We start from the raw sequence: 13,146 nt of genomic DNA on the forward strand, positions 1-13,146 counted from the left end.
ATATTTATAGGGAAAATGTGTTGGGAATTGAAGAACAGGGGATACTGAAGGTTTTATAACAGGGAATGGAGGAGTTGAAGGGAGAGAGGGAATATGGCTGCCAGTGAGGTAAAAGGAGAGAGATGCCCCCTGCCAAGAGGCTATTTTTTGAAAAATGGAGTTCCTGAGAAATGGGCCACTTATGATAGCCTGAGGGGAAGTCTTCTCTTTGGATTGATGTTGAAGAAACCCCAGAGCAGGTAAGCATGGAGCCCCCTGAGGGACAAGCCTCCTCCCAGACCAAGGTCACCCAGCAGGAGTCCAATAAGGACTGTTTATAGTTGAATGGCTGTCCTTAGCTCCCTTTATATTCCCCTAAAATGATAGTCCTCTTATCTGACTGTGGTTATTTAAATAAAGATAAATTTTAATAACAAGTTTGGATTGAGGAGGTATCAGGGAAGATGGAAGAGGGATTTCCCTAGATTGGGTTTGAATCTGTCTCAACTTTTGAGCTGAGGCCAGGCCTCACAGGCTGGTGGAGGGTTTTCTTTTATTCCTGTCTATGCTAATCTGTGCTAGTTTTCTTAAGTTCAAAGTCTTTAGCAATAGACAGCAAGAGGAATAAAAGGTTCTGACCTTCAGAGGTGGATTGGCCTGTCTCTTCAGGCTGATGCCCCTAAACACTGGCCTTACAGTTCAAACTTCTCCCCTTAAGTCCTTTTGTTTGATGACATGATCACAGGAATCCAGGTAGAGCACACAGTTGGGAAAATCAGGAATTAGAGGCACTTCTATCTAGAGACAGGGAGAGAGGCTCCTTCTAGTCCCAGAGCCAGGAAGAGAGTCAGTCACAAGACCAACTGCCACTCCCAGTTGCCCCTCCCCCCACCAACTGTCATTCTTGCCAATATCTTCTCTCTAACATTCCAATTGTAATAGATAGATATTTCCTGAGGGAATATATTGATTGATACTAGATAGCTAATGGATCAAGGTTTGCCTATTCTCCTCCCTTGATATCCTCCCGGTTTCCTCCCTCTTCTTCCCTTTCAGCTTCCCCTCCCCCTTCTTCTTTCCCTTCAAGTCACTCAAGGGTGAACTATGATGCTTAAGAGAAAATACTCTTTTTCTCTTCTTTTCTCAAGTAAGGGTTAATTGAGGAAGAAAGGACAGGATGGAGGATAAGGTAAGAGGGATAGGATTTCCCTATTATCTATAATGAGGGTTAGGAGGATTTGGGGGAAATAGTAATGCAGTCACTCTTGCGAACAGTCAATCAGAGAAATATGAGGATAACTGTTTATTCTTCTTCAAAGATCTGATGAATATACTATTCTATGTTCACCTAATTTACTTATAGTTTCCTTCTTTATATTCAAGTCATTCACCCATTCTGAGTTTATCTCGGTGTAGGTTGTGAGATATCAATCCAAACTTAACCTCTCCCATACTGTCTAACAATTTTCCCAGCAGTTTTTATCAAATAGTGGATTTTTGTCCCAAAAGCTGGGATCTTTGAGTTTATCATAGACTGTCTTGCTGAGGTCACTTACCCCAAGTCCATTCCACTGATCCTCCTTTCTGTCTCTTAGCCAGTACCAAATTGTTTTGATGACCACTGCTTTATAGTATAGTTTGAGATCTGGTACTGCAAGGCTACCTTCCTTCACATTTCTTTTCATCATTTCCCTGGATATCCTTGATCTTTTTTTCTTCCAAAGTTTGTTATGTTTTTTTCTAATTCATTAAAAAGGTTTTTTGGTAGTTCAATGGGTATGGCACTAAATAAGTAAATTCATTTAGGTAGGGTTGTCATTTTTGTTATGTTAGCTCATCCTATCCATGAGCAATTAATGTGTTTCCAATTATTTAGATCTAGTTTTAATTGTGAGGAAAGTGTTTTGTAGTTGTGCTCATATAGTTCCTGTGTTTGTCTTGGCAAATAGATTCCTAAGTATTTTATGTTGTCTAGAATGATTTTAAATGGAATTTCTCTTTCTAATGCTTGCTTCTGAGATGTGTAGGAAATATATAGAAATGCTGATGACTTATGTGGGTTTATTTTGTATCCTGGAACTTTGTTAACATTGTTGATTATTTCTGCTATCATTTTAGTTGATTCTCTAGGATTCTTTAAGTATACCATCATATCATCTGCAAAGAGAAAAAGCTTGGTCTCCTCATTGCCTATTTTAATACATTTGATTTCTTTTTCTTCTCTAATTGCTACTGCTAGTGTTTCTGGTATAATGTTAAATAATAAAATTGATAATGGGCATCCTTGTTTTACTCCTGATCTTATTGGGAAGGCTTCTAGTTTATCCCCATTGCAGATGATGTTTGCTGATGGTTTTAGACATATATTGTTTATTATTTTTAGGAAAGGCCCTTCTATTCCTATACTTTCTAGTGTTTTCAATAGAAATGAGTGTTGTATTTAGTCAAAGGCTTTTTCTGCATCTATTAAGAAAATCATATGATTTTTGTTGGTTTGCTTGTTGATATGGTCAATTATGTGGATGGTTTTCCTAATATTAAACCATCCTTGCATTCCTGGTATAAATCCCACCCTGATCATAGTGAATAACCCTTCTGATCAGTTACTGTAGTCTTTTTTCTAGTATTCTGTTTAAGATTTTTGCATCTAGTTTTTGCATATAGTTTTCTTTTTCTGTTTTTGACCTGCCTGGCTTTGGAATCAGTACCATATTTGTGTCATAAAAGGAATTTAGTAGAACTCCTTCTTGGCTTATTCTGTCAGATAGTTTGCATAGTATTGGTATTAGTTGTTCTTTTAATGTTTGATAGAATTCATCTGCTCCTGGAGATTTTTTCTTAGGGAGTTCTTTGATTAGCTTGTTCAATTTCCTTTTCTGATATGGAATTATTTAGGCATTCTATTTCTTCTTCTGTTAATCTAGGGAATTTATATTTTTGTAAATATCCATCCATATCACATAGATTGCAATATTTATTGCAATTTTGTAAGGGCCTTTATGATTGATTTGTATGCTGGCTTCATGAGAATAAGTTTCTGTAAGTGGGAAAGTTCTGGGCTTGAATTGTAGCTATGGTTTTACTGGGAATTATGTACCTAAGTAAAAGTTAACCCATGGTAGTCTTTTGGGATTTGATTTGAAGGTCTGATCTTTTAGTGATGTTTTGGAGAAATGAAGTACAGGTATTTGGCTCTTGTATTGTTCCTTCTTAGGTCAGGAGGGAATATTAGTCCTGCTAATTCCATAGGTAAGGAATGCTAATGAGAAAGGCCATGCAAAGGGGGACTGAGTGGGCAATCGCATCTTGCCAAGGGGCCACTCTGTGACCTCTTTAGCTGCCATGAGTGACCTTGTCAAGACATTGTAGCCTGATGTCTCCCAGCACTGACAGAGGAAGATTCGGGTCTCCCACTAGTATAGTTTTTCTGTCTATTTCATCCTTGAGCTCTACTTGTTTCTCTGTTAGAAATTTGGATGCTATGCCATGCCATTGGGTGCAAACATGTTGAGTAATTATATTACCTCATTGTCTATACTGCCTTTTATCAGGATGTAATTACCTTCCCTATCTCTTTTAACTAGACCTATTTTTACTTTGGCTTTGTCACATATCATAATTGCAATTCCTGCCTTCTTTTTCTCAGTTGATGCCCAATAGATTTTACTCCATCCACATACCTTTACCCTATGTGTATCTACCTTCCTCAGGTGTGTTTCTTGTAGACAGCACATGGTAGGATTTTGATTTCTAATCCACTCTGCTATTTGCTTGAATTTTATGGGTGAGTTCATTCCACTCACATTCAGAGTTATGATTACTAGCTGTGTATTTCCCAACATTTTGATTTCCACTCCTAGTCTTGCTCTTTCTTCTTTCACTATTTCCTTCTACACCATTGTTTTGTTTTTAATCAGTCCCCTTAATCCCCCCCCTTATTTTACTTCCCTTTCTACCACACCTCCCTTCTTATTCCCATTATTTTCTTTACGGTCTTTTTAAACTACCCCCCCATGGAAAGGAGAGAAATTATAAGGCATACAAAAGGACAAGAAGCAATGGCTGGAGGTTGATCAGCTGTCAATCAAAGGAAGATTCCATTTGGAATGTTACTGGGAAACAGTTGAAGGCAAGAGCCAACTGGTGACTGATTTCTGGTCTTCTTGGCTGATGGTGGTGACTTTGAAGGAAGAAGCTGGTTTTATCTCTGGGACTTGGGATAATCAAGTTGGAGGTGGCCCTGGCTGATTTGAAAGCAGAAGAAGGACAATAGTACATACATCTCTCTCTGACTTGCTCTGTTTCATGGTAGTGACTGAATTGCCATTTCTCTCAATATCCTCCAACCTAAGACTCACTATAGATAATAGGAAAACCTCCAACCCTCTTACCTGCATCCTCTATCTTTCCTGTTTTCCCCCAATAAACCCTTACTTGAGATAAAAGAAGATAAGGAGTAATTCTCTGAAACATCATAAATGCACCCTGAGTAATTTAGTAAGCAGAAGAAGACAAAGGGGAGAGAAGCTAAACAGACTGAAGAGGGAGGTTGGGAGAGAGAGGAAATGGGAGGAAGGGAGATATAGAGGGAGGAGGGTAGGCAAAGGAAGATAATTACCTGATCCATTAGTTATCTAGTATCCATCAAATATACCCCCTCCAATATTATCTATTGCAATTTGGCACCTCAAACTGACAGAACTTTGCAATCCATGAAGACAACAGCAAAATGTTTAAGCAAGTGCTCTGTGGAGTAGTTGTGCTGGCAGTCATTATGGTTTACTGGATCTACAACATCCTATACAATAAAATGACCAGTATGATTGTTTATTTGGTGGAATACCTTGGCAAATTCACAATGTTCATACTACAGTGGCCATTCAAAAAAGAAACTGTCCTCTGGCACATTATGACTCAAGTTTATATCATCTCCATAGCTGCTATACAGACACTGACCTATATGAAGAACATTTATAGATTTCTGATCCCTAAACAAACAACTAAGATAATGGTAGTGGACACTAACTTGCAAAATGTTAAGAACAAGTTTGATGAATTTATCAAGGCAAAAGGGCTAGACCAGATTAAGGATAGGAACAATGACCAGGTAGATAGTTCACCCAAGGAGAAAGACAGAAAGGCAAAGAAATCAAAAGCTAATGCACAGGGAAATGACAGTGACAAGGACATTAAGTCTGAAAGTAAACCTGAGAAAATCAAGTACAGCTGGTGTGTTACATTCAAAGGTGCATAGACAGTTTACAACCCAGGAGCTTGATTCTCTGAAGAAATGGGTTCCAAAATTTATCGATCAGCCCTATAAGACTCAAACGTGCTTTCCGGATCTTTGACCCAGATGTCCAGGATATGGAATTTCTCTTGTCTGAATTGTTCAGTCCCCATGAGCATCGCCAATTCATTGAAAAGACCAGGTCAGAAAACAACCTGACTAGTTGGCCCACAGAGGAGCAAAGTGAAGACTTTGATTTTGCAAATCCCACCAGCCTGACCTACTTAAGGAAATGTAGGGAAGACTTGCTCCAAGCTATTAAACTCTGTTGTTCAAAGCCTAATGCATGGGCAAGATTTGACAAACTTATGCAAAATAAAGGGAAACATCCAGCTTCATTTATAGATCATCTCTCTGAAATGGCTGAATCAATTATGGGTTTAGAAGCAAATACTAATGAGTCTATAAACCAGGTGAGGAGACAGTTTTTTAAAGGGTGCACTTCTCATTTAAAGAATTTTTTTCAAACATTAGTCTGATCAAATTACGTGAAACTTCCACTTACCTTCATGAAAATTATTCAGAGCAAAGTAAAGAAATGCAAGATTTAAAGGAAAAATTAGAAGTAACAGAGAAAAATTTAAGAGACAAGGAGATTGAGGAAATCAAAAAGCACATACACAAAACCTGCTTACAAACCAAAAAAAGTACAGAGAAAAACTAAACAATGTTTTTTCTGCCATAAGAAAGGACACCTGATCAAAGACTGTTTTTTTGAAAAAGAAATATGAAATAAATACCAATAAAGGCACACTAGCAAGACACAGAAAGTAAAATTCCTCTTGCTGTTCTCATTGTAAGCTAAAATCCACAAAACAGGCAATTGATTTACAGGAAATGCAACAGGCTATTAAATCAGGAGCTAAACCAAAATATTCTGACATGGTTAGGAAAGGATTATGAAGCCAGGCCTAAAATGTATATAGTTTGGTACATGGAGACAGAAGAAATGGTGTAAAAGAGACTGATGTTAAACTTCTGAGAAAAAAAGATGAGAAATGATGAAAATTTAGTACACGAAAGTGAATCTGTGAGTGATAGCAAATGCAATAAATCAAGAGACAGGCAGAGACAAGTAAAACAGTTGCCTTTCCACACTCCACACCCTCTCCCTCCCTTGTATTGCTTCCCTTCTACTTCTCTATAGGGCGCAAATCAATTCTCTGCTCCAATGGATTTTATTGTTCTTCCCTCTTTGAGTCAATTTCAATGCACGTAAGAATTAAGTATTTCCTGTCTCTAACCTCTTTACCTTTGTGATAAAGATGAATGGTTTGCAAAAACTGAGAGGGGCAAACATCAGAGTAAGTGACGGGAGCATGTGACTAAGGGTCACATGGGAGCCTGATGCTAGGGATCTGGGAAAGATTCTCTGCCCAAGGGGTTTCATCAGAACTCTCCTGGAAGGACCTGAGCTTGAGGCTTGGAAAAGGCTTTCTCCTGAGACCAAGAGAAGAAAAGAAATCCTTTGGATCTGGCTGCTGGTTGCTGGCAGCTTTGAATCAAGAAGATTAAAGATAGACTAACCAACTGAAGATCCTGGCCCAGTTGTTTGGACTTCTGGTGTGAGACTTGACTATTGGGGGATTTACTGTTTTGCTTAATAAAATAGTTTTAGATCGTTTATAGATATTAGATTGTTAAGATAATTAGTATAATTTCCTCCTAACCCCCGGTTCCTTCCTCCCCTTCCCAACCAATAAATCTGAATTATTTATATGTTACTTCTTGTTCTTTCCTCACCCCAAATCCCAACATAACACTTTCTGGTGTATTGGTGTTCTCCCCCACTCCTGCCATGTACTTTATGACATATAAATTTACCCCATTTTGTTTCTTTTCCCATTTCTCTTAGTATTAATTTCTTTTTTACCTCTAGTTATATATATATATATATATATGTACATATATATATATATATATATATATATATATATATATATATATACGTGTGTGTTGTAAACCTTAAAATTTCTTAGACTTATGAATGTTGGAAATTTCCCCATTTCCAACATTAGGTAGGGAGGGTCCTTCTCCTCCCTACCTAAGATTACTTTAGGACAGAAACCTTTTGCTGAACAATGGAAAGGGCTTTGACCTATGCTTAAGCATAGAACAGGAAGTTCTTTGAGTCATGATTGATTTTAGAATTGATACAATAGAGATACTTGGAATGACAGAACCAGGTCTTGGAACTTCCAATCTCTACCCTACTCAGGGTAACAGGATTTAGGAAGGGCTGCAGCAAAGGATCAAGATTTAATTATTTGAAAATATGACCTTCAACAGACATGTGCAAAGCCACAGACCTCTGGGCGATCCTGGGTTAAGCTAAAGCCACCATTGGCACAGGGAAGACATGGACAGTGATTGGTAGATGTGAGAACTGAGGGGAGGGAACTTGGATGGTTTCCTTAAAGATAGCGGGGTCTGAGGGCTGAAGGGGGGTTGGAGAGGTTTTGCTCTGAGAGGTTGTGCTCTGAGGAGCTTGCTCTGAAGGAAGCTGGAGGTGGAGGCCCCTGAGACTGTTTCTCCATTTTGGTCACGTGAGTGATAGGGACTGATCTCTTTTCTTGCCTCAGCTATCTAAGGGCTTGGGCCTTTTGGCCCAGCCTAAACAGAGGGGGTATTTAAGCCCTATTCCCTTCTCTCCCTTTTCTCTCTATCTCTCTAATACCTTTCTTCCTCCTGTTTGTAATTAAATTCCATAAAAGGTTGACTGCTGACTTGAGTTTTCATTAAGGAATTACTTAGCTGAATTCCTTGGCGACCTTAAATTAATATATATCAGTCTTTTAAGTGATTTCCTTGTCACAGTGTGTATATATGTATATGTATTTATGTCTTGGCATTTCATCTTATACAGTTTGTCACTGTTCCCTCTAAGTATAATTCTTCTAGCTACGCAGGTGATAACAACTTTTAAGAGTTTCCAATATCGTCTTTTCTTGTAGGGATACATATCATTTTAACTTATTGGGTCCCTTAAAAAAAGCTTTTTTGTTGTTTTTGTTTTTTGTTTTTTCCCCTTTCATAATTACCTTTTGATGATTCTTGAGTTCTGTGTTTGGACATCAAATTTTCTGTTCAAGTCTGGTCTTTTCTTTATGAATGCTTAGAAGTCTTCTATTTTATTAAATGACCATACATTGCCCTGCAAAAATATAGTCAGTCTTGCTGGGTAGTTGATTCTTGGTTGTAGACCTAGTTCCCTTGCTTTCCAGAATATCATATTCCATGCCTTTCAGTCCAGTGTAGATGCAGCCAGATCCTGTGTTATCCTAACTGTAGTTCCATGGTATCTGAATGATTTCTTCTTAGCAGCTTGTAATATTTTTTCCTTGGTCTGGTAGTTCTTGAATGTGGCTATAACATTCCTGAGTGTTGCCATTTGGTGATTAAGTATAGGAGGTGATCTGTGGTTTCATTCTATCTCCACTTTTTCCTCTTGCTCTAGAATGTTGGGGCAGTTTTCTTGGATAATTTCCTGTGGAATGATGTCCAGGATTTTTCTTTTGTCATGATCTTCCAGTAAATCAATGATTCTTAAGTTGTCTTTCCTGGACCTGTTTTCTAAATCTTCCATTTTGTGGATGGGGTGTTTCATATTTTCCTCAATTTTTTCACTCTTTTTATTGTTTTATAGTTTCCTGCTGCCTTGTGAAGTAATTTGCTTCTAGTTGTTGGATTCAAGTTTTTAAAGAATTTCATCCCTGGATTTTTGGTCATTCTTCTCCTTTTGATCTTTTATCTCCTTTGTCTCATTTTCAAACTGATTAATTTTGTCTTTCAAGACATTATTTTCTGTTTCCAGATTATTTTTGTTTTTTAAGTTCTTTTCCCAGTTGTCTTCAGCCTCTCTTAATTGTTTTTGAATTGTAGTTTAAGTTCTTCCAAAGCCTGTGTCCAATTTATTAGATTTTCTGAGTTTTTGCTTGGTATTCCTTGATTCTCCTTTGTTTCATTTTCTCTTTGTTCATTGCCTGGATAGAAACTGTCAATTGTAATTTTTTTTCTCTTCTATTGTTTACTTCTATTTCCCCCTTCTTCCCTTGCTGCATTTGCCTGTAGTCTTGCTCCTCTCATTATGTGCTGGATCTATGAATTTGGGCTGTTCTGTCCTGAAGGGGCTTTTTCTCTGTTCTGCTATTTGATCAGGTTAGTCAGATCTTCCTCAGCTGACAGCAGAAGCTAAAAAGGAGCTGGGCTTCCCCCCTTGCTGTCAAGATTGTTGCCTGTAGTTTGTTGCAGCTTTTGCCCTTGGGGTTTAGTCAGCAAAAAAGTCACTCTCAGATCAGTCTGTGGGGTAGGGGTGTTGGAACTTGAGTTTCCCTGCCCTCTGAAAGCTTCTAATAGGGCACTATTGATGAGATTGAGTCAGGGCAGAGGAGTTGATATGCAAAGCTGGATGTGCCCTGAGGCCAAAACCTCCAGAAAAGGGGGGGAGGGAAGATGGAGCATCTTGGCTGAGACTGGACTGTCTCCTCTGTGCTTCTCCTCCAGCTGCCTCTACTCCACCTGTGTTCTACACCCTGATCCTGGTACATCTTTGCCAGAAAAGTATTCCCTCTGGACTAGCGCCCTTGCCTGCCCAGAGATTCCAGCCAACACTGGAGGTTCAGTGCTGTTGGTGGAGGAGGGGTCCTGAGACCTTCCTTCTTCCTTCTTCCTTCCCCTTAATGTTCTAGAGTTCAGGCTTTTTGGGGAGGGGGGGTGTACCTTTTAAGTTAGATCCAGGAGGAGGGTTCCCTAGCTCTGTCCTATTGTTATAGTTGGTTTTCAGTCCCCTGGAAGCATTGTGTTTTTGACTGGTGAGGAAGGGTTGACAGAGGTCTGAGCTGCTACAGTCTCTAAGCCGCCATCTTGACTCCACCTCAGGTATTTTATGTTATTTGTAGTAATTCTAATTTTTTTAACATTTACATAGGATTTTTGATATTACATTTTCCCCAATTACCTATAAAAATAATTTTAACTTTTAAAAAAATGTTAAGTTCCAAATTCTCTTTATCCTTCCTCTCCTCACTCACTCCCATCCTTCTCCCCTCCCTGAGAGTGTAAGCAATATGATATAGATTTTACACATGCAGTCATACAAAACATTTTTCAAAAGGAAGAGGAGAAAAAGGAGGAGAAGAACAAAAACATAAAGAACAAGAAGAGGAATGGGAAGAGGAAGAAGGAAAAGAAGAGGAAGGAAAGAAAGGAATGAAGGAACAAAAGAAGGAAAGGAATGAAGAAGCAAAAGGAAAGGAAAGGAAGGGAGGAAGGAAAGAAGTAAGGAAGGAAAGAGAAAGAAAGTGAAATATAGTATGCTTTAGTCTACATTCAGACTCCATTAGCCTCCATCAGAGGGCAGATTTTTTTTCATCATGCATCTATAGGGTTGTCTTGGATCATTGCATTGCTGTGTATAAAACTTTCAATAGCCGTTGAGATAATCATATGATTTCTGTTGGTTTTGTTATTGATATGGGCAATTATACTGATAGTTTTCCTCAAATCAAACTAACCTCTGGGGCAGCCAGGTAGCTCAGTCAAGAGATGGAAGGTCCTGGGCAAGTCACTTAACCCACATTACCTAGCCCTTACTATTCCTCTGCCTTGGAATCAACACACAGTATTAATTCTAAAATGGAAGGCTTAAAGGGTAAAATTATGGTTGGACTGAATTTTATCAGAGCATGATTGCCAGGAATTTAATTAATTCCAAATTATTTTTAGCAATTTATTTATGAAACATAAAAAGGGTAAAAGTAAGAAAATCAGAGAGAGGATAGGGTAAGATATCTAACCTAAGACACTAAGTATTTTTCCCTGACCCATGGCTCAACCCACACAGTGACTAATTAGTCCTCAGCCGGAGGGGCCTCAGCCTTGAGCCAAAGGTCCAGGGATGAATAAAGCAAGAGCTTCAGTCACGAAGTCTCTCTCAAGAGGCAAGGCCTCTCCTGATGCTAGTCCCTTCAGAAAATCCAGAAAAGGAGTCAGCCTTTTTCACTCACCCATATGGTAGTTCAAAGGAAGAGATTTAAGAACAGTCTCACCAAGTCCAAGGTCTCAGGACCAGTAATCAGAATCTTCATCAGCCTCCAACTTGAATTTGGAACTCCAAAGAATAAAGAACTACCCACAGGAAATTGTAACTCCTTTTTAAAGACACTTCCTTTGCATCACTTGCTGTGCTTTCCTCCACTTTTACATGTACCAATTACAGCTAAAGCTTTGCTTAGGACTGCCCAGGGGCAGTCAGTGGGTTCTGATTTGTCACCCACTATTGCACACATGGGTCACAGACCTCCCCCACTTAAGGATTAAGTGGGGTGTGTACACTCTTGGTGATTAAATCCAAAAATTGGTAGGGAAGAGTTAATCCCATCTTCACAAAGGGAAGGGTTTAAAAAATAAAACATTAAACCAGCTCTGAATTCCTGGTATAAATCCCATCTGGTCATACTGTACAAGCCTTGTATAACCATCTTCCTAATATTTATTTAAATTTTTTGTTTTCTCTCTTCAAGCAACAGGGGAAATTTTTTTTAATTGAAGCACTCAAGCCAAGCTTGTTTCTACATAATCAACAAATACATATTTACTAAGCAATATATTGTGTACCAGATGCTGCCACACTTCATTTTTGACAGAGAGATGGAATTCTGACTCTTGAGGAAGTCACTTAACTCCTTTCCCCCTCAGTTGCCTCATTTGTATAATTCTTGTATTGGATTGGGTCATCTCTGACAACCCTCCCAATGTTAAATCCTATCTTTAGGAGATCCCTAATATCAAGGGCTAATATCCAAGTCACAGAATCATAGAATGTCAGAACTGAATGGCCCATAAAGAGCACCCTTGCCAACTTCCTCCCTCTATAGAAAAAAAATTGGGGCTTCTGATAGGAAAATCAAGAACACAGAGATTGTCAGGTACAAGACAATACTATATATTTTGGAGTCCTGTAGAGTGGCAGACCTTCAGAGAATTCAAGGACAAAGATTTTATTTCCCTCTGCGAATTTTAGATTTACTCCATCCTGTTTAGTCTTTAGAATTTTAGCAACCAGGAATGTATACACCCCCACTTAATGATTAAGTGAGGGGGAAGATGGTCCCCATGTGTGCTGGCAAATGACAAATCAGAAACAAATGACTGACTCCCTGGACTGTCCAAAGCCAAGTTTAAGCCACCATTGGTACATGTGAGACACAGGAAGTAATGTAAAGAACTGCCTTTATATTTCACATCACTTCCTTTGAGAGGGACCTTTGGTGGCAGAACTTGGCTAGGAGGGCTGGAGTGTGGGACCTCAGACTGCTTCCCTGAGATGACCACATGGTGAGTGTTAAGGCTGACTCCCCTTTTCCTTGGCTCTTTCTGGAGGCACTAGCCTCAAAGGAGGTCCCTCATCTTGTAGGAGGTCTTGTGGCTGGAAGCCAAGCTAGATTTAATCTTCTGAGAAGGCCCCTTGGCTGAGGTCTCTGAACTCCCCCTGGCTCAGACCAGGACGGAGCAGATCTTCTTCCCTTCCCACCTCCTCTCATTCCTAATTTCTTCCTTCTATTGCAAATAAACCACCATAAAGTTCCATCCTGATTTGAATATTTCATTGGCATTTACAATTTAAATCCCTGGTGACCACTAAAATATACATTCAGTCTCAACCCTAAAATTTACCCTTAACACCTCTTCCTTACTATCCATTCCCACCTCCCCTCACACATGTACAACTTCTCTCTGTTCCAGGTCTCTGTGTCCTACTAACCCTAACGAGAGCTGTTACAGATCAGAAAAGTAAAGGTGAGTATCCTTGGTTCCCACTGCATTCAGAGGCAGGTAATAGCAAGGCTACCTTAAAAGATGGAACATGGATGAAAATT

This window comes from Monodelphis domestica, chromosome 3 (genome assembly GCF_027887165.1).
Source record: "Monodelphis domestica isolate mMonDom1 chromosome 3, mMonDom1.pri, whole genome shotgun sequence".
Lineage (NCBI taxonomy): Eukaryota > Metazoa > Chordata > Mammalia > Didelphimorphia > Didelphidae > Monodelphis > Monodelphis domestica.